The 20,417-nt window shown below is 45.8% G+C and overlaps 1 pseudogene; it reads left to right on the plus strand.

The window, feature by feature from the left end:
• The first annotated feature begins 1,841 nt into the window (after nt 1-1,841).
• Nucleotides 1,842-2,019, plus strand: LOC120942150 (annotated as a pseudogene).
• The last annotated feature ends 18,398 nt before the right edge of the window (nt 2,020-20,417 follow it).

The following is a 20,417-nucleotide window of genomic DNA, read 5'->3' on the forward strand; positions in this document are numbered from 1 at the left end:
CAGCTGCAAGAGGTCAGTAAGCATTCATCTGGACAGAGAAGCTGGCCTTACCCCTGTAGAAGTTTGTATTCAGAGGGGTAGATCCACGTACCTGGGCGCATTAATATGCTGGGCGCATCGTATCTAAGATACACTATGCCGCCGCAACTTTTTCGAATCCACAAAGAATTCGCGCCGTAACTTACGGCGGCGTAGTGCATCTCTGGCGGCGTAAGGGCGCGGAATTCAAATGGATGTAATGGGGGCGTGTTTTATGTTAATACGTCGTGACCCGACGTAAACAACGTTTTTTTTTAACTGCGCATGCGCCATCCGTGGGGGTATCCCAGTGCGCATGCTTGAAATTAAACCGGAACAAGCCAATGTTTACGATGGTGACGTCATTCTACGCAAATCCCTATTCGCGAACGACTTACGCAAACGACGTAAAAAAATTTAAATTGTACGCGGGAACGACGGCCATACTTAACATTGAGTACGCCTCATAACAGCACCTTTAACTATACGCCGGAAAAAGCCGAACGAAAACGACGTAAAAAAATGCGTCGGCCGGACGTACGTTCGTGGATCACCGTAAATAGCTAATTTGCATACTTGACACGGATTTCGACGGAAACACCACCTAGCGGCTGCCGAAAAATTGCATCTAAGCTCCAACGGCGTACTAAGACGTATGCCTGTCGGATCGATCCCAGATGCCGTTGTATCTTGTTTTGTGGATACAAAACAAAGATATGATGCGGGAAATTTAAAATTACGCCGGCGTATCAATAGATACACCGGCGTAATCCTTTTTTGGATCTGCCCCAGAATGTTTGTTTGGTTATCTAAGTGTTAAAAGGGACGATTTGACAATCGGTTTCAACCTCAGCAAGTAAAAAAAAAATCAAAGGACAGAAAATCTGTGTTTACTATAATGGGAACAAACTAATTTCTAATCACTGAATTGACTCCTGGATGAGAAAAATGAAACTATTAAAATAAAAACTAGTCTTATTGTAAGGGCACGCCAGTAACCAAGATGGTGGCCGGAGAAGATCCCCTGTGCTTCATGTCCCATTGAAAAGAGCAACTCAAATAAAAGATGAAATTAGTCAAGTCCAGACTACTACCCATTCTGTATGTATTTTACATATGGAAGATTTGCATTCTTTGTCGTAACTTTTGTATTCTCTTTTGTGAAAATACTTTGATAAAAATATTGAAACAGAAATTAGTTGAGTCTATGAAGGCACCATCGAATGGTCAGCTAAGTGATTTTCCTACTTTATCATTTGAACAAAATTCTAAAGGTGTAAGGCCAGCTTTAGTTAAAGGGGTTGTAAACCCCCCAGCCTCTCGTTTTACTTACCTGAGCCCCGTATTTCTGTCGGCGGAGACACGCTTGTCCTCTCTACACAGGGTCCCAGCTCTTGATTGGATAGATTGATAGCAGCGCAGCCATTGGCTCCCGCTGCTGTCAATCAAATCCAATGACGCAAGCACCAGGGGGCGGGGGCCAAATCTGGCATTCCTGTCTATAGATCCAAATGCTGCATTTGGGAGCGCGCCAGCAAGGTAACCCCCAGGGAGAACGCTTCTCCTAAGGGGGTTATCTGATGCAGGGAGGAGCCGCGAGAGCCGCGGAGGGACCCCAGAAGACAGCGTTCGGGGCCACTCTGTGCAAAACAAGCTGCACAGTGGAGGTAAGTATGACATGTTTGTTATTTAAAAAAAAAAACTTACAATCACTTTAAGGTGAGGGATGGGAGATGTTAGGCAACCAGGGTATATATACTTTTTGTTTTTCCTCTTCCCACTGATGCCCCACACCAGCCACCACAATACTAGTGTACCTTTGAATACTTACCTGGCAGGGGAGACACCATGATCATGAAGGTGGTTCTCCCAGGGCGAGGCTCGGCCATTGCACTCTAGGCCGTGCTGATCGTGGTGTCTTCCCTGTCGCTTCTCGGCCTTTTGGCTAGGACTAGGTGTGGTATCTGTTCTTATCAGTTGTCAGCGGAGCGCTGAAGCACCTCCTACATGGGGAGGGTGGATGCAATCCAATGACGTCATTGCACCTGGAAGGATGGTTTCAGCAGGGACTACGCTGTGCTGCCCGACAGATACTGGGGGCCGGCCCATGGTTGAGTCTGAGCCATCTGGAAGAGTGCTCCTGGTGAGGATGGGTGCTGCGCTTGGTCTTGGTCTTTTTGCCGAGTTCTAGTCTGGCCTTCTGGCTGGCTGGTGTAAGTGCTATCTCTGTCAGCGATCCGGTTGGAGGAGCTGGTAATGCCCTGTGGTAGGACGGGGCAGGACCATGCAAATCCGCCGGGTTGACGGAGGGTCTGGAGGGGCTAGTATTGGTGGAGGCTGCTACCTGAGCGGCAGTCCTCCCCAAGAAAACCTTGAAGGGCTCTCTAGCTGGCAGGGGTGGAGGGCTGCACTGGCCGGTCGGGGGGTCGGATATGGAACGAAAAGCCTATGGTGCATGTGCCCCTGGAGTGGCAGTCCAGGGGTATCTGAAGATCACTGTGTGTGAGGGACACATTGATTTAAGATACCACGGTCACTGCACCAGATACACGCTTTTTTTAGCACCTGCCTCCTGGGTCGGGCCTTTTGGCTAGGACCGGAGGAATTTTTTTATTCCTGGCCGGAGGGCCTGGTCATTGTTTCATCACAATGGCCACTTCTTTCACTCTCCTCTCCACTATCCCTTCCCCCACTTTATTTTATTTATGGCCTATGTTTGTCACTTTTTGTCTTTTTTTGTTGTGCACGTTTTGTGACACTGTGTGATCAGTAGGGTGCCGGTCCTCGGGCCAGCCCTGAACGTCTTGGGAGTAGGTGGACATGGCCTTCTGGCTTAGTTCGCCTGCTCTCATGGGGTCTCTCTTCGGGGGAGCCCCACCTAGTACTGGGAGGGTTCTGTTTCGGCAGTCCCTCCGAGGAAGTTGGGTCCGTGTCGGCTTCGGTTGCTCGGACCACAGTACCTCAGTCCCCGTATGGAGCCTAACGCCCCGGGGATCAGGGTTTTGGGTCCTTTCTTCACAGGAGGACCACTTGACGTTGCACCCGTCTGCACGTTTTTGTGAACACTCTTTATGTGTGTGCAAATGTTTTCTGCACTGGGTGGAGTTTTTTGGGTGTGTTCACACGCCATAGGCTTTTAAAAAACAAAACAAAAAAAAAACTAGTGTACCTTTGAAGATCCCAGCACAGCATGAGAGCTGCACGGACACGCTAGTAATGTAGTAGTTGGGGAAGCAAAAACAATGGGCAGCGGTGAGCCACAGAGGCATCTGACACACCTGGAAGTATCAAGTATCAGATTGGGGAAATTTTAGCAGCCTCTGTAACTTAGGAACATAGTGAAAGTTACATCCACCAGAGGGGAAAAATTATACTTACCTTTTTTAATGCAGAAAAAAACTGATACGTTAGAAAAGTGACAGGACTAATTACACGCTCAGACTACGTAGGGCTATGTAAATAATATTTCTATATGGATTTAGAATTCCTTATGCATCTGGCTGAAATATTACAGTTCTAAAAATTCTAATATTGTGCAATACGAGCCCAGCATGTTGTAGTGCTTTGTTATTTGGTGCATTATTTTCGACATCACTGCAGCCTGGTCAAAGATAATAATATCCATGCCCATCTTCACACGCCAAGCTGCAAACAATTTGGCTGTATTTCAGAATGGCTTGATTTGCAAACGTGATAACAGGTTGCTGACTCCCAATAAGATGTCAATATTTCTTGACTCTGGCCAGCCTGGGAAAGTGACAATTACCGGTAGTAGGTCCCGTACACACGGCCGAGGAACTCGACGTGCCAAACACATCGAGTTCCTCGGCCAGTTCAGCCCTGAAGCCGCCGAGGAGCTCGCGGGCCAAGAGCTCCCATAGAACAACGAGAAAATAGAGAACATGTTCTCTATTTTCTCGACGAGTTCCTCGGCGGCTCCATCGGGCCGAAAGTGTACACACGACAGAGTTTCTCGGCAGAATCAGGCTCTGACCGAGTTTCTCGCCGAATTCTGCCGAGAAACTCTGTCGTGTGTACGAGGCCGTAGAGTTCATATGGACATTTTTATTCTGCAAGTATTTTGATGAGAAGCTAAAAAAGTTATTTTACAGAAAGCAGACAGTGGTTTTCTATAATGGACCAGATATGAGTCAGTGTGGTCTATTTCTGTTTAATCATAAAAACCGCTGGCTAAGAATTACAGAATGGGAAGTTAAATATAAGCTGGACTAGACAACATCACATTATTAAAAAATACAAAAGGACAGTGCTTTCCTGCAAAATTTCCAAAACCAAAACCAAGCAACTGGGAATGCTATTCATGAGTCAGCATTAAGTAACACATTTTAAACAAAGGGCCTTTAAATACATGCACAGAGAGTCATGTGAAGTTTCATTATAAATATTCTTTATAAAATATCCTTTTTATAATACTAATGCAGGGAACCATGAATAACTGTGTTAATGCAAAACATTAAAGGGCTTGAATGATGATTATTGTATTATATACAGGACTATGTTACAGTGATTTAATTTGTAATATTCATTGGGGTTTTTTTCCAGATTATGTTGGTATTTAAATTTTGGAAGGGTTTTAGGTATTTTTAAAGAATCAGTGATCAGCTAATGCCATCTAACAAACTTCAGCTGTACTAAAATCATAGGGGCAGATCCACATACGCTACGCCGCTGTAACTTACTTTGCTATTCTTTGAATCCTGAAAGAATTTGCGCCGTAAGTTACAGCGGCGTAGTGTATCTCTCGCGGCGTAAGGGCGTGGAATTCAAATGCGGTGAGTAGGGGGCATGTTTCATTTAAATGAAGCGCGTAACCGCGCCGAACGAACTGCGCATGCCCCGTCCGTCAAAACTCCCAGGGTGCATTGCTCCAAATGACGTCGCAAGGACGTCATTGTTTTCGACGTGAACGTAAATGGCGTCCAGCCCCATTCATGGACGACTTACGCAAATGACGTAAAATTTTCAAAATTATACGCGGGAACGACGGCCATACTTAACATTGAGTACGCCACCAGATAGCAGCTTTAACTATATGCCGGAAAAAGCCAAACGGAAACGACGTAAACAAATGCAACGGCCGCTCGTACGTTCGTGGATCGTCGGAAATAGCTCATTTGCATACTCGACGCGGATTACGACGGGAACGCCACCTAGCGGACGCCGAAAAATTGCATCTAAGATCCGAAGGCGTACGAAGACGTACGCCTGTCGGATCTAACCCAGATGCCGTCGTATCTTGTTTTGAGGATTCAAAACAAAGATACGACGCGGGAATTTTGAAATTACGCCAGCGTATCAATAGATACGCCGGCGTACTTTCTTTGTGGATTTGCCCCATAAACTTCAGTCAGTTTACCCTAATCTGAGTTCTTGCAATCTAAAGCCTCGTACACAACTTTCCCTTGGTTGTTCCGGTCACACTCATAGCATACACACGCTAGACTTTTTCGGCAACAAACACGAACATAGTGACGTTTCAACGTACTGACTAGAGTTTAAAAGAGGAAGTGTCACGAAAGGAGATTCCGCAGTCCTGTCAATGTCAGGGGAATTCAGCCCCAGCGCGTGCGCAATGGCGCGCGTTTGCGCGCGCATGCGCGCGTCAGTGTGCGCGTCGCGCGTCGCAGGAGTGCGCGCGCCCGCTGACGGCGTTTGGCGCCAAGGAAACGCTATTTAAACTGGTCAGTCCCTCACCATCTTGCTGACCAGTCTACAGCGTTTACCTGAGAACCTGCATCTGCTACCTATTGATTCACCTGTTTACCTGACCCGGCTTTCCTTGACCTTCCTTGTCTGCAACCCGCCTTTGACCCCGGCTTCTCCTGACCACGGCTCTGCTCAATCCCTGGCTTGTCGCTGCCCGCCCGTATTACTGACCCGGCTTGGACTACCACGATTCTCTGGACTTTCCTTGTTACCTGAACCACTTACCGGTGACCCGACCGGCTTACTTACCTGCCTGATCTCTGTACCTACAAGTGCCATACTACCGTCTTGTCTGCTGTTTAAGTGCCCTGCCTGAACCAGCATACCTACCGGCTACCATTCCTGGACCACTACTCAGCTTTACCACCAGGCACTTGTGTCCCTCCGGACCCTTGACCCTCTGTCCATTCTACCAGTAGGTCTTGGGTCGGAGGCTTACGAGAGGCCGCTCCCTGCACGTTGGGCTCTATAACCAGGTACGTGACAGTACTGGTCAGCCATGACCAAGCCCACGCAGGGAGCGTCTCCTATGGAGGACTTATGCCGCCATCTGGATGGTCTTACTACGGCTGTAAGGAACCTACAAGAGGGTTATACCCGTTTGGAGGAGCGCGTCCAAACTTTGGCTACAACCGCTCCTGCGGCATCCGGAACTTCAGCCACCCCTTCTGTAGTGATGTTGCCACCGGAACCCTGTGTGCCCACACCTGAAAGATTTTCTGGTGACCGCAGCAAATACAGAGCCTTCCGCAACGCCTGCAAACTTTTCTTTGCGCTACAACCTAGAACTTTTTCGCTCGAAGCTACAAAAGTGGGCTTCGTCATCTCGCTGTTATCCGGCGAACCCCAAACCTGGGCACATCGCCTGTTGGAACGCAAGGAAGAATGCCTTAACCATCTTGTTGCCTTTTTTCAAGCCATGGACCTTATTTATGAGGATACTCATTTAGCGGCAACTGCTGAAGCAGCGTTATGTGTACTCCAACAGGGGCGCAGGGCAGTAGAGGACTATGTAGCTGAATTCAGACAGTGGAGTTCCGACACCAACTGGAACGATGTTGCCCTGCGTCACCAGTTCCGTGCGGGCCTCTCGGACTCATTAAAGGACGAACTGGCTCGAGTGGGCATTCCCGCAACGCTTGACGCCCTCATCCTCCTCTCTGTACAAATCGACAGACGTTTAAGGGAACGGCGTGCTGAACGTACATCCGGTCCCGCACGACCCACATGGATGATGCCACGGGTACCAAGCTCTCCGCATATACCTCTTCCAAGTGCTGTATCGACCTTTGCCGATGCCCCAGAACCAATGCAACTAGGCCTACTGCGGCCCTCTCTAACACTGGAAGAGCGCCAGCGGCGCCGACGCAATAATCTCTGTCTGTATTGCGGAGGATCCGGGCACTATGTAAACACCTGCCCTGTCAAGTTCCGTAAGTGTTCAGTCTTGCCTTCTACCCTTTCATCCACTTTATGTAATAATGATACTCACCTGGTAATTTTAATCTCTCTGCAGCTCCCAGGAGGGGACGTCCAAGTACCCGTGATTATTGATTCCGGCGCTTGCAGCGGCTTCATGGATGCTTCCTTTGCCGCCCGACATGGAGTTCCTCTTCGACCTAGACGCTCGGAACTCACCGTTCATTTAGCCGACGGATCAGCCATCAGATCCGGCCCTGTCACTCAGGAAACTGCCCCCTTACACACGCTCATTGCTAACAACCATCGGGAAGTTCTTTGTTTTGATATCATTGTGTCACCTATCTTTCCCGTTATTTTGGGAATGCCCTGGTTAAAGACTCATAATCCCCAGATTGACTGGGAGTCCGGGGAGATCAACTTCCTTTCCTCTTACTGCCGCCAACGTTGCCTCCAGGAGTCTGCAGCTTCCTCATCTCCCTTAATGTGTCTAGACTCTGAAGTTGGAAACCGTCAACTGGTTCCGGAGGCGTATCATGGTTTCCTGGATGTTTTTAGTAAAAAAGGGGCAGAAACCTTACCTCCACACAGGTCCTACGACTGCCCAATTGAACTTTTACCTGGTGCAGAAATCCCGTTTGGTAGGATATTCCCCTTGACAGAACTGGAATTGGGCACGTTAAGATCCTATATTGACGAAAACCTTGAAAAAGGCTTCATACGCCCTTCCACATCCCCCGCGGGAGCCGGCATATTCTTTGTGGAGAAGAAAGACCATTCTCTACGCCCCTGCGTAGACTATCGGGATTTGAACAAGATCACAATTAAAAACAGATATCCCCTTCCTCTTGTCCCCGAATTATTCCAGAGACTAGGAGCAGCCGTCATCTTTACCAAACTCGATCTCCGCGGGGCCTACAACCTTGTCCGTATTAGAGACGGAGACGAGTGGAAGACAGCATTCCGCACCAGATTCGGGCACTTTGAATATTTAGTTATGCCCTTCGGTTTGTGCAACGCCCCAGCCACCTTCCAACATTTCGTAAATGATATATTTAGAGACTACCTTGATCTATTCGTCATTATCTATCTGGACGACATCCTGGTCTTCTCTTCCTCCCTGCCAGATCATCGGAAGCATGTCCAAAGAGTTCTAGCTCGGCTCCGTCAACATAGCCTATACGCTAAAGCCGAGAAATGCGAGTTTGAACAAGAAAGTATTCAGTTTCTGGGTCTTATAATCTCAATCGAAGGTGTCAGGATGGATCCTCAAAAGGTCACTGCTATCACAGAGTGGCCTGCTCCCACCGATAAAAAAGCAGTCCAACGCTTCGTGGGATTTGCGAATTTTTATCGTAAGTTCATCAAGGGCTTCTCTTCAATAATCGCCCCTATCACAAGTCTAACCAAACAGGGCACCCGTTTTCAGTGGTCTCACGAGGCACAAGCTGCTTTTGTCACCTTGAAGGATCGGTTTATTTCAGCCTCTATCCTGAAGCATCCTGATCCGGTCCTACCCTATACATTTGAGGTGGATGCCTTTTTGAAGTGGCGGTCGGGGCAGTGCTCTCTCAGAGACAGGGGTCCAAATCTCTCCTACATCCAGTCGCTTTTTTTTCCCGCAAACTTTCAGAAGCCGAGAGGAATTATGATGTTGGGGACAGGGAGCTTTTGGCAATCAAAGCAGCCCTCGAAGAATGGCGCTATCTTCTGGAGGGTGCTGCACACCCTATTCTGATCTTCACGGATCATAAAAACTTAGAGTATTTAAAGGTTGCCAAAAGACTGAAGCCACGCCAGGCCAGGTGGGCATTGTTCTTCACCCGTTTTTCGTTCCATATAACCTACAGACCTGGGTCGAAAAACACCAAGCCCGACGCCCTCTCCCGGATGTTCAGTGGTCTTGAAGTCCCTTCATCTTCAGACACCATCCTTACTCCTGGAAATTTTCTCATGTTACAAGGAGACCTTCTCTCTCAAATCAAGCAGGCTTCTTCAGGAAGTTCCTTAGCCCCAGATCCTACTCTACAGTTAAGGGACGGCTTACTCTGGAACAAGGACAAGATTTTCGTCCCTCAACAGCTACGGGTAGCAGCTCTTAAGTCCTGCCATGACCATGAGCTAGCTGGTCATTTTGGGATACATAAGACGGCTGAGCTCCTCCAGCGCACCTTCTGGTGGCCCCAACTACTTCAGGACTGTAAAAATTACGTGGAATCCTGTATTACCTGTATTCAGCATAAGGGTAGCAGAACCAAAGCTTGGGGTTTACTCAAACCACTGCCTGTTCCAGAGAAACCGTGGAGAAGGATTTCAATGGACTTCATTGTTGAGCTACCCCCTTCGGAAGAATATACCACTATCTTTGTGGTGGTGGACAGGCTTTCAAAGATGGCGCACTTCTTACCAATGCTGGGGACACCTTCTGCGGCTGAAACAGCAAAAATTTTCATAAGAGAGATTGTGAGACTTCATGGCATACCTGCTAATATTGTATCGGACCGCGGGGTGCAATTCACCTCAAGGTTTTGGAAGGCTCTGTGCGGGGCATTGAAGATTGACCTTTCCTTTTCTTCTGCGTACCACCCGCAGACCAATGGCCAAACGGAGCGCACCAATCAGACGCTCGAGCAATATCTGCGATGCTTCTCCAGTTTTTCACAGGACGATTGGGCCTCTCTATTGCCTCTGGCAGAGTTCGCCTACAACAACTCGGTCCATTCGGCCACCAACCAATCTCCATTTTTTGCTAATTATGGCTTCCACCCTCTCTTCCTATCCAACACTATCCCGGAATGCTCAGTACCAGCTGCCCAAGAAACCTTGGATTTTTTCGCCACTAATAACAAATTACTCCAAGAGACAATGGCAAAGGCCCAAGAACATAATAAAGAGGTATTCGACAGGAGGAGAAGGGGGGAACTTGATCTGGCTCCAGGAGACCAAGTTTGGCTGTCCACTTTGAATCTAAAACTAGCCTGCCCGTCCAAGAAACTTGGTCCCAAGTTTGTGGGGCCTTTCCAGATTCTCAGGAGGATTAACGAAGTGGCCTACGAGTTAAAACTACCTGCTTCTTTCCGGATCCATCCAGTTTTCCATGTGGCACTTCTCAAGCCTGCGATCCCGGATCCCTTCACCGACCGGAATGTCGGTCCCCCCGAGCCGGTACTTATCGACGGCGAGGAGGAATTTGAGGTGGAATCCATCCTAGATTGTCGGAAGAGACGTAACCTAGTACAATACCTAGTGAAATGGAAGGGTTATGGTCCGGAAGAAAATTCCTGGGAACCAGAAGCCAACATTCATGCCCAGAGACTGATCCAAGCTTATAAAAGGGCACACCCAAGAAGATTGGCCCAGTTGGGCATCCGGAGGCTGCCCGTAGAGGGGGGGCAATGTCACGAAAGGAGATTCCGCAGTCCTGTCAATGTCAGGGGAATTCAGCCCCAGCGCGTGCGCATTGGCGCGCGTTTGCGCGCGCATGCGAGCGTCAGTGTGCGCGGCGCGCAGCGCGGGAGTGCGCGCGGCGCGGGAGTGCGCGCGCCCGCTGACGGCGTTTGGCGCCAAGGAAACGCTATTTAAACTGGTCAGTCCCTCACCATCTTGCTGACCAGTCTACAGCGTTTACCTGAGAACCTGCATCTGCTACCTATTGATTCACCTGTTTACCTGACCCGGCTTTCCTTGACCTTCCTTGTCTGCAACCCGCCTTTGACCCCGGCTTCTCCTGACCACGGCTCTGCTCAATCCCTGGCTTGTCGCTGCCCGCCCGTATTACTGACCCGGCTTGGACTACCACGATTCTCTGGACTTTCCTTGTTACCTGAACCACTTACCGGTGACCCGACCGGCTTACTTACCTGCCTGATCTCTGTACCTACAAGTGCCATACTACCGTCTTGTCTGCTGTTTAAGTGCCCTGCCTGAACCAGCATACCTACCGGCTACCATTCCTGGACCACTACTCAGCTTTACCACCAGGCACTTGTGTCCCTCCGGACCCTTGACCCTCTGTCCATTCTACCAGTAGGTCTTGGGTCGGAGGCTTACGAGAGGCCGCTCCCTGCACGTTGGGCTCTATAACCAGGTACGTGACAGGAAGTTCAATTCTCCGACGTCACCCTATGGGCTCCTTCTGCTAATCCAGAGTTAGTAGAGGTTTCGTCTGTGTGCATTCGCGATTTTCAGTTTCCTGCAATTTTGTTCGTTTCTGAATTTCCGTTCGTCAATCAGACTTGTTGCGCAATGGGGTTGTGCTAACTTGACCCACAAAAAAATATAGAAATATGTTTGAATCGTATAACTAAAATACACTAATCCAAAGTAAAGACATTTATTTTTACTCCGTCAGTACCACCAGCAAAGCAGCTTTTAGTATTATCACATTATAAAGAAGAAGAGAATGTGCGCTGCTTTTCTTGATTTCAGAACTTGCCACGTCACGAATGTGCTCTTTCAAATACGAACGCTAGTTGTACTGGACAGAATGCTTCCGGCTGGTCTTTGCTTCTGAACATGCGCGTTTGTACTTTGTACAAAAGTCCTATTGCTTGCTGTACACACGGTCGCACTAGGCACCATCAGACTCTTGTTGACGTAAAGTTTGTCCATTTGCAGACCGAACTTTTTGTCCAATGAAACCTGAAAAAGTTTGTCCGATGGAGCGTACACACGGTCGTACTATTTTGAAAACTTGCTCATTTTGAAGTTTGTTGGCAAAAAGTCCGACGTGTGTACGGGCCTTAATACCGTCTGTATCCCGACACGAGAGGTTTCCTAACACTTTTTGTTCCCAAAGATAAAAGAGGCTCCATTCTCAATAGCAATCAATCTAACATTAACTTTTATTTCTTAACATTAAAGAGAATGCAGCTGATGTGTTATTGGTTGTTAGGGACAGACCTCCAATTTTAGCTTTTATTCTTTAGCCAGGTGATTAGAAGTCCATCCATTCAATACTTAGTGGATTGAGCAGCTATAAGCCGATTTTCCACTTGGACTTGTTAGAAGATTATGAATGTAATAAATACTATTATAAATAACAACATAATGTGCAACCCTGTGTGTAGATCGCTGGAAAATACCAAAACGAAGCTGGATTAGCTTCAGCTGTTATCCTCTACTTAGAAGAGGAACTTGACATTCCAACATGATTAGTCAACTGGAGACTGTTCAATTTGGAATACTTCTCTATGGGGAGGAGCTCTGATAATTCATAAAAGTAAGTCACCCAATGCATTGCTCCTCTTAAGTACATACAAAGATCATTTAAATTAGAAATACTATAACGCACAGTAGAAACATGTGCAATCACAGAACTAATGCAATACGAAAAGCTTTAATGGTCTTTATTGGGGGGTAGCCCACCTCTCTCAATACTAAGATGCAAATTTACTGAGCCAATCATTAACTGCTATGTGATTTCTGCATGGGTCTACAACTGATATCCATGGTATAATAGCCAGGATAAATCTTTCCCCTTAAAATAGAAATAATGTGCAAAAAGTACTGGCATGTTCTGCTTTCCTAGAAATGTTACCGCATGTACTAAAAAGTTTCAATTGTAGGCTGGGTAAAGACGCCATCAAAAACTGATGTTTAGGTAACAAGTAAATCATTTTGGAAGGTAAAGTTGTCCCTGCTACAGGGTCTGTGTTTATCATTTCCTGTCCATCATCTATCTACTATGAGCATGTTACCAATGTTTACAGTGTTGTAAGTTTGTAAAAATATTTTATTATATGTGTGTGTGTATATATATATATATATATATATATATATATATATATATATATATATATATATATATATATATATATATATATATATACACACACACACACACACACACATATATTCCTGGGAGGAACAGACCTCTGCTACAGGCCTGGCTCTAGGGACCTCTGCCACAGGCCTAGTACTTGAATGAGCTAAATGGATTGAGCGAATCCTCCCAGTAAATTGGATTAGGGTCACCGGGTGACAGTTGAAGCATACCTGTCAATGTCCCGGTCACCAGATCCCCGATGGTTCATCCAAGCCCCTCAGATAACCCGTCTCTGGGTTCTCCTTGAGCCAATCCCCCACCGTTCAGCACATAGTTCGGGATCTCTTCAATAGAGCCGGGGACCCAGCGAGTCACTGGGGCCCCTTTCAGCAACATGGAGCTCCGCGTAGCATGTGACCCTGGCCTGGTAGGCCATATCGCCGGGGTCCGTTGGATGCGCACACCCTAAAGGTGGGTGCCGCACCTGGAACCCGCGAAGAACCAACAAAAATGGCGTCTGCCACAGATATACTCTCCCCCAGCATGCCCCACGAGGGAAAACTCCTCTCATTGGCTGCTGGGGAAAAGCGGCTCTGCCAGAACCCCTCTAGTGCCAACTGTCGCCCAGGGGTGGGGTCGGCACCCCTGGAGCGCAGACTGACCTACAGGACAGTTCAGGAATGACAGCAGCCCAAATTTAACAAATTATGAATGGGAGCAAAATAACTCTCCCATTCCCACTAACTTTAGCGTAGTGCCCATACTGAAAGTAAGGGGGTGCTAAACACTCCCCCCACTTGAAATGACACTGTCCCCAGTGTCCTAAGGCATTCAAGCCTGAATGCCGGCCTGATACCTGCTAAACAGGATAGAAAAGTAGGAAAGAAGAAAAAGAACATCATTTAAAACATTAAGTTACAATATTAGCAATTTAAATAACATATGACAATACACACATACACAACCCTATCTATGCTGCCCATTCTCCGCAGTGTTGATAGTAGGTGGGTCCAAAACAACCTGTATAGGAAAAATAAAAGAGAAACTTGGAGAAACAACATGAGTGGGGGCAAAAACCCTTGTCCAGAACTTCTTTAAAGTGTTCATGCCAAATAATGCAGACATACAGCTCACTTATAAAAGCGTGGGTCTGGCAGAATAATGATGGTGCCATCGGCAATGGTCGTGGTGGTTGAAAACACCTGGTCTTTTCTTCCAGGCGACTTCAGCACGACCCGATCGCTGTAAATATGACGGCCCCAACTCCAGGCTCTGAGGCAATCTTCGAAGCGTCTCCCCACACAAACAAAATCATAGGGTGTCTCTCGCTCTTTCTTAGGGACATTCAAGGTGAAAAACCTAGAGATTTTACAACTCCTTTAATCAGTAAAGATCAGTGGCGCCTGTGAATCAGCTTGTATTTCACACAATGTATACATCTTATGATGGGTACACACATGCTGAAAATCGACCGGTTCAGCAGGAATCGTGTTTATACAAGTTTGACCCCACCCCCTAATCAACTGAGGGGGGTGGAGTCTCTATTGCTGTACATGTGTAAATGTGTGCACTGAGATGGATTGTTGGATATAAATTTTGGCTCTGATGAAGAGGGTTCCCCCCTTTGAAATGCGTCAGCCACCACAGACGCCTCCTGTTCTTCCCACACTATTTGTACAATTGCAGTAGACCTGATTGCAGGTGACTGGTTCCACTTGCTATGACATATATTATGGGCTAGATTTGGATAGCCCGCCGTAACTTTGTGCTGGCGTAGCGTATCTCAGATACGCTACGCCGCCGTAACTATGGGCCAGATTCACGTAGGTGAGCGGCGGCATAACGTATCTTAGATACGTTTTCCCCCGCCGCAAGTTTTCATCCCAAGTGCCTGATTCACAGAGCACTTGCGATGAAAACTACGCCGGCGGCCTCCGGCGCAAGGCGGGACAATTCAAATGGGCGTGTGCCATTTAAATTAGGCGCGCTCCCGCGCCGGACCTACTGCGCATGCTCAGTTGCGCAATTCCCATCATGCTTTGCGCACCGTGACGTCATTTTTTCGAACGGCGACGCACGTAGCGTAATTCCGTATTCCCGGACGGCTTACGCAAACGACGTTCATTTTAAAATTTCGACGCGGGAACGACGGCCATACTTTAGACAGCAATACGTTTGCTGACTAAGGTTAGGGCACCAAAAAAGACGACTAAAATTGCGACGGGAAACTAGACTACCGACGACGTAGCGAACGCGAAAATCCGTCGTGGATCGCCGTAACTCCTAATTTGCATACCCTTAGGGATATCTATGCGTAACTGGTTCTATGAATCAGTCGCATAGATACTCTGAGGGATACGACGGAGTATCTGAGATACTCCGTCGTATCTCCTTTGTGAATCTGGCCCTTAGTGAGGCAGGGGCTGGATTCACAAAGAACCTGCGCTCTAAGTTACGACGGCGTAGCGTAAATCTGCCGGCGTAAGCGTGCCGAATTAAAATTGTGGAGAGGTGGGCGTGTTTTATGTAAATAAAACATGACCCCACGTAAATGACGTCTCTAACGAACGGCGCATGCGACGTCCGTGAACGTATCCCAGTGCGCATGCTCCTAATAACGTCGCAAATAGTCAATGCTTTCGACGTGAATGTAATTTACGCAAAGCCCTATTCGCAAACGACTTACGGAAACGACGTAAACGACGCAAAATTTGACATTGTCCCGACGTCCATACTTAACATTGGATACGCCTCATATAGCAGGAGTAACCTTACGCCGGAAAAAGTCTTGCGTAAAAAAATCCGCCGGGCGCACGTATGTTTCTGAATTGGCGTATCTTGCTCATTTGCATATTCTACCCCGAAATCAACAAAAGCGCCACCTAGCGGCCAGCGTAAATATGCACCCTAAGATACGACGGCGTAAGAGGCTTACGTCGGTCGTATCTTAGCAATATTCTGGCATATCTTGCTTTCTGAATACAGAAAAAAGATACGCCGGCGCATCATAGAAGTTACGCGGCGTATCAACAGATACGCCGACGTAACTTCTTACTAAATCTAGCCCTATGTGTTTATGAGTATAGCAATTGTTGTATTTGTTTTGAAATAAAAATTATTGTGGTAATGCGCTAAGTCAGTGTGCCCTTCTCTCGTTGTTTTTGCAGTCCATATAGATACCAATCGTCACGAGGGGGCAGCAAGGCCGCCAGCACAAAGGAGGAATTCCTACACCTCTCAGTTTACCATTTGAGCGCAGGAAAGTGACTTTTTTATATAATCTTAGAGGACCACCTGACAGCTGAGCAGCTTTGCATTTTGAAATTCCTTTACTGTAGTTGCTCTAATTCACTGTTACCAATTTAACAAGCTCATGACATTGAAAAATGAATGATGGTATTAACTGAGTGATCATCTGGCAGGTTTCCAGAACACATTGGTAGGCACTGGGCAGGGTGACATGTGTGCTTTATGAGGTTACCCTAATTTACCTTCAATCTCCACACAGTCTTGACAGTGATGTTAAAAGCATCTTGGTGGAATGTGAATCAATTATTTATCTTTAAATGGATAATGCACAGAATAGATACCTTTTTAACAGTCATTGAAACACCCAACAATCACAATGCTTAGGGCTCACATAGTCAAGCACTGATAGTTATTAACTCAAGACTGTAAAGCAAATAGGGCAAAGATCAATAGCTATACCTTAAGGCCATTACTTTTTGGTACTTTTATGGAACACCGATATACGCCTGAAATATCTGTATGAACGTTTAACATATAGCTCAACAAAATTGGTTGTATTGGTGTTTAGAGAGTGAGATATATAAAGTATATATATCTATATCTATGACAAGTAGAATCAATAAGCGTGAACAGGTGTTCAAATTGATAAAAACAGCGCTAATAAGTGGATAATCATCCAAATAAATAAATAAAATGGTGAAACCTGAATGATACTGATGGTGTGGAAGGTGATCTATAGCTGGTATAAGTGCACCTGGCACCAGATAATGCACCAAAAATGTGGATAAATCCCAAAGATAATGGGATGTGTGCTTACCACAAAAGAACAAACCTTCAGATCAGACTGGTACTGTATGGGTTAATACTCAAGCAGGGTCATATGTGGAGACAAAAACAATAACATGATTATGTTATTGTTTTTGTCTCCACATATGACCCTGCTTGAGTATTAACTCATACAGTACCAGTCTGATCTGAAGGTTTGTTCTTTTGTGGTAAGCACACATCCCATTATCTTTGGGATTTATCCACATTTTTGGTGCATTATCTGGTGCCAGGTGCACTTATACCAGCTATAGATCACCTTCCACACCATCAGTATCATTCAGGTTTCACCATTTTATTTATTTATTTGGATGATTATCCACTTATTAGCGCTGTTTTTATCAATTTGAACACCTGTTCACGCTTATTGATTCTACTTGTCATATACTTGAAAGGGCTTTACCCCCCTTTTTAAAAATAGCTGCTCACAAAGTCTGTGCCATTTGACCACTTCTGGCATAACCTTCTTCACAGCATACTTTGCTTTTACTATACACATCTGTTTATCTCCACCTCCAATACACTCGGGTTGAGCCATTTAGTTTCCTTGGCGCCGGAAGTGCATTCTTAGGCCGCTCACGTTTGCACCTTTTATATATATCTATATATATATCTATATCTATATCTATATATATATATATCTATATATATATATATATATATATATATATATATATATATATATATAAGAAGGATGCCAAGGGAATTGGTGAGACAAAGACCACAGGGTATAAAATATACACAATTTTTTACACATACAACATACAATTAAAAATAATTCTGCTAGATATAAGTACATACACATATGCATGGGTTTCCATAGTTATATAAATCAAGGTATAACTGACAGTTCAAGGTGTAAATGTATATGATAAATTTCTCTACGCATTTCGTGGGACTGCTTGCTTCCTCAGGAGATACAAATATAAACATTTAAAATTAGAGACAAGGTTGTTAAGAATCAGAGCAGAAAAAGAAGGGGAGGGAAGGGAAAGGAAAGGGGGAGGGAAAATGAGGGGGTGGGGGGAACCAGGGGGGGGGGAGAGGAAACATATATAAAGTTCTATAAAAATGATTATATATATATATATATATATATATATATATATATATATATATATATATATATATATATATATATATATATATATATATATAAAGTGGTTTCAGATTTAAAAAAAAGATGCAGCAAAATGTGTACCAACAAGCACCAATTAACACATTGATAAACACTGGAAAAGAAATTAGCAAACAGCAATAAAACATATGTTTGCTTTCCATTCAAAGACCAGTATGAGGTTCTGTGCCTACATTTTTACTTATCTTTGGTGTCCCTGGCAGTAGCGTTATACAATGCAAACAATTTTTTGCAATAGAAAGCATGCATACATAATAAAACAAAATCTTGTTTTTCAAGAGTGGGAGAAAAAGAGGAATTTTGACTTTCCCGTAAGTTCCATATAATGGCGTACAGTACAGGAAACATGCAACATGTGCATACACCATTGGTTATAGTTTTGTACCATCAGGTGATTGGCACTGGAAATCTCTTGAGAATACATCTCCCCTACAACCCTACCCCATTCTGTAAGCCCTCTGTTTTGTAACCATTTTATAGATAAGTCAAAATTCCTCTCATCTTAATCATATAGTGCAGGACAAAGGAATATCCTTGCGGTTTGATAGCAGCAGGAGGGGGGCACATTGGCACTCACACAGCTGACAAGCAGGGAGGGAGGGGGAGAGGAGAGCTATGGATGACAGAGGCACGTAAACTGACCATAGTGTCAGGGCTCAGCAACCATGGTAAACCATGGTCGGTTTACAGGGGGAGGGCAGAACCAAGCAGGTTCAGCCAGGTTTTTTAGGTTATACAGGGGGCCAAATTACACAGCACAGGCACTGTGCTTTGTAACATGCTTTAAAGTAGAACTATAGGCAACACTTTAAAACTTTTTAAAACACCTCTAAGATAATTTTTTCGCCATCTGTGTCACATTGTGGAGATTTGCCCTCACTTTCTGTCCCATAGCCAAGCAGGAAGTGAGAGGAAATCCCTGAAAATTAAGGGAATTCATTGGGGACCCCCAGGTCACCAGAAATAGTGTAAGATTTGCCCTTTATTACCATATATATTTGAGTATAAGTCGACCCGAATATAAGCCGAGGCACCTAATTTTACCACAAAAAAATGGGAAAACGTATTGACTCGAGTATAAGCCTAGGGTGGGAAATGCAGAATCTACTGTAAGTGGAAAAGAGGGTCAACAATGTCCAAAGACCCGCCTCCTCCTCGTCCGTGTTAGACGGAACATTGATTCAGTTTCCCAGCATTGTTATCAGTGTTCCGTCTATCACGGATGAGGAGGAGGCGGGACTTTGTTACAGTGGACCGCCGCCGAACAGTTAAGATGCATGACACAGCGGAAGACCCTCACTCCAGTATAAGTCGAGGGGGGCTTTTTCAGCATATAAAATGTGCTGAAAAACTTGGCTTATACTCGAGTATATACGGTACTTTTCAGGGGACAACACAAAATTAGGGATTTTGTTTTACTTTCACTTTCAATGATAATGGTAAACAAGAGAAAAAGAGAGGGTGAACCTCCCTAACGGGGACAGGTGTCTTAATCCCTCTTCACTCTATCCAAAACTAAAATAAAACGTTTTGGCTTTAATTATGTTTAAGAGAACAGGATCAATTTTTAGGGTTACAAACATTTTGAGGACCCAGGGAACAAAGGGTGCTGCAAGATGTGCTTAAGGCCCCTTTCACATGAACGGATCCCGTGAGGATTCGTACATGTCTCATCCACTTGCTCAGCAGGGATCGCTCCGTTGATCCCTGCTGAGCCGGCAGATGACAGGGTGGTCCCTGCACACTGTGCAGGGACCGTCCTGTCAGATCTCCGCTCTCTCCTATGGGGGGATCGGATGAACACAGACCGTCTGTCTGTGTTCAACCGATCCGATCCGCAGACGGATGGAAAAATACGATATCCTCCTTCTGCAAAATCGGACCATAGCGGGGACCGATGAGATCGGTGTCAGCGAATGTTCATCTGCTGACACCAGCTATCCCATAGGGATACATGTATGTCCGTATTTCATCCAAAAACGGTGTGAAAGGGCCCTAATAAGAGAAACACCTTGAATAAAGGTTCATATGAGGAAATGTGAAGATACAGGCCTTTTGAAAATGGAAGGATAAGACAAACATTTGCCCTTTCAGGGTACCAAGTGTGAGATTCTGGTCAAGACTTGCATGTAGGAAGGCCAGAATGCAGGGTACATCGTAATCTCTGCGATTAAACTGCGCTCACAGCAGGCAAACTAAGAATTCCAGGTACGATAATATTTATTTCTGGATATGGCTATACCTTCCTTCATATGATGCAAACGAGCTGCTATA

The sequence above is a fragment of the Rana temporaria genome, chromosome 5 (genome assembly GCF_905171775.1).
Source record: "Rana temporaria chromosome 5, aRanTem1.1, whole genome shotgun sequence".
Taxonomy (NCBI): Eukaryota; Metazoa; Chordata; class Amphibia; order Anura; family Ranidae; genus Rana; species Rana temporaria.